The sequence below is a fragment of the Propithecus coquereli genome, unplaced genomic scaffold, assembly GCF_000956105.1.
Source record: "Propithecus coquereli isolate 6110/MARCELLA unplaced genomic scaffold, Pcoq_1.0 Scaffold4, whole genome shotgun sequence".
Taxonomy (NCBI): Eukaryota; Metazoa; Chordata; class Mammalia; order Primates; family Indriidae; genus Propithecus; species Propithecus coquereli.
The window spans coordinates 11,465,172-11,467,457 of record NW_012149729.1 but is presented as its reverse complement, the minus strand read 5'-3'; positions in this window follow the sequence as shown (position 1 = coordinate 11,467,457).

Here is a 2,286-nt window from a genome sequence, read left to right as displayed (position 1 = left end):
CACCATGCCCGGCTAATTTTTTCTATATATTTTTAGTTGTCCGATTAATTTCTTTCTATTTTTAGTAGGGACAGGGTCTCGCTCTTGCTCAGGTTGGTTTCGAACTCCTGAGCTCAAACAATCCGCCCGCCTCAGCCTCCTAGAGTGCTAGGATTACAGGCGTGAGCCACCGCGCCCAGCCTGGGAAAATTTTCTTAAGGTAATTGAGAACCAAAAAAGAAAATGCAACTTTAAGAAATAAGATTTCCAAGACACTGACTTAATTCTTATATATTTTTTTCACTCAGAGTGATCTACAGTAGCTGAAAGAGATGTCTAGATGGTAGGGTTCATGTTCTATCTTCTACACAAAGAGAATTGATTCTGTTTTCTTCATTTCTGGTTGCACGTTGTCTTCTTGTTCTTCTTTCTCTTCATTTAATGCTCCCACAAAGCTCAAACTATTAAACAGTGTGCACAGAAAACAAGTTCAATATAAATCAGTCATCAAGGTTGGTTTGTGTTTGTGTAGACAGAAAACATTTTTCCACTTATACTTTTTTTTTTCTTAACTGAAGTCTTATGCTAGATTAATTTTGCAAGAACAAACTGGCACGACCAGAAATAAAGGGTCACCGAATTTTCTTCTCAGAATCTTATCATTTAGATTAAAAGGGATCCTTATAAAGAACCAGAATGTGCTTTAGTGAGTCAGTAAACTTGACAGAGCAACTCTCTCTACATTCCAAATTTCAGTCAATCATTTTGACAATTAAACTCTTTCAAGGAATTATTTCTGTCTCATGAAATGATACATAAATACTGGAATAGTAGCAACCAAACACAGCTATGGAAGGTGAATCCTACTGATCTCAGACTTCTCTCCTACCCATTACCAAGGATGAAAAGCAGATTATTCAGCAAACCTCATTTAGTAAGTCACGCTTCCTTTACCTTCATTCGGGGTTTTTTCACCAACAAAGATAAACTCTTCAGGGGTTTTTGTTTGTTTTCTTGCTTGTTTGTTTCCCATCACGTCTGGTCTCTATCTTCCTTTATGCCTTATTTCCCTTTATTCCTGTTCACCTTTATTTTCCTACAAAGGTGGCCTGTATTCATTAAAGTTAAAGTGAGAAGCAAATAAACTGGAAGTCTTTGTGCATGGCTTCCCTTAGACCAATATGAATGTAGGAAGTTTTGGTCCACAAGCTCCTTTCAATCTAGACAGCTGAAAGAAACACGAGGAGTAGAATGGTTTCAAGCTTAACAGGATGAGAACACCAAGCAGCATCAATGTTTTCCTTCACCATCGTAAGCATCTCTTCTCTCTCGGGGATTCATATTAACCCTCCTCAGTCTAGCCATAAATATATCTATTCCATGAATACTCACCATTTTCTCTTTGTGTTATTCTATCTAAATCAGTAAATATTAGTACCAGAAAGATTCCAAGTAGTCAATTAGCTATTTGAAAAGGGTGATTAATGGATTGTCTTTTAAGTATATTAGTAGGAAACAATATCCCCACTTGCATTAACTTTTTAATCTGGATAATTTCAGTATGGATGAGTAACACACAAAATGATTTTAGAAGTTTTCTGTGAATCTATGGTTAGTAAAACTATTGTTCCTTGAGCATATATTATTGCATGGGTTATTTAAATGAATACTGTCAGGTCATTAAGGCACAATTTGAGGAAACTGGAGTGTCTCCAAGAGATTCTGGAAGTGTTAAGTGGCTACTTACTTCCAAAGAGAAAGAAGAATGAATAAAGCCCATTTTTGTTCATTTTGTTTTGTTTTGTTTTACTATGTGTATGTGTGTGTGTGTGTGTGTGTGTGTTATTTGCATGGGATTAGAGGCTGTACTGATAAGCAATGAGCAACATGCAAATATAATTAAGAGCTTTCCAGAGAACAGTGTCAGAACTGAAATACAGAGAAAACTGACATTATGCCTCATCCATTTTGGGAAAATGGATGTTTTGAACTGACATTGGGATGGTAAATTCTACTTGAATTTAATGAGCCAGGAAGTGGGAGCAGGAATAGAAGTGGCATACATTCTGCTAGTATCAAGGATTTGAGGCTATTTTCATTTTTCTTTCCATCCTAAATAATAATAGCTTCACTATTTTTGGAACAAGAATAAGTCCCCTACTTAAGTTGAATTTATTTTTTCTTGTGAAATCTTTTATAGTTGTAATAACTAAAAAAAAAATGTAGAGAAAAGCAAAGCTTTGAAACAAAGTAATCACAAGAAAACTGCATGTGGCATTGTTAGAGCAATAGTTAAATATATTAGAA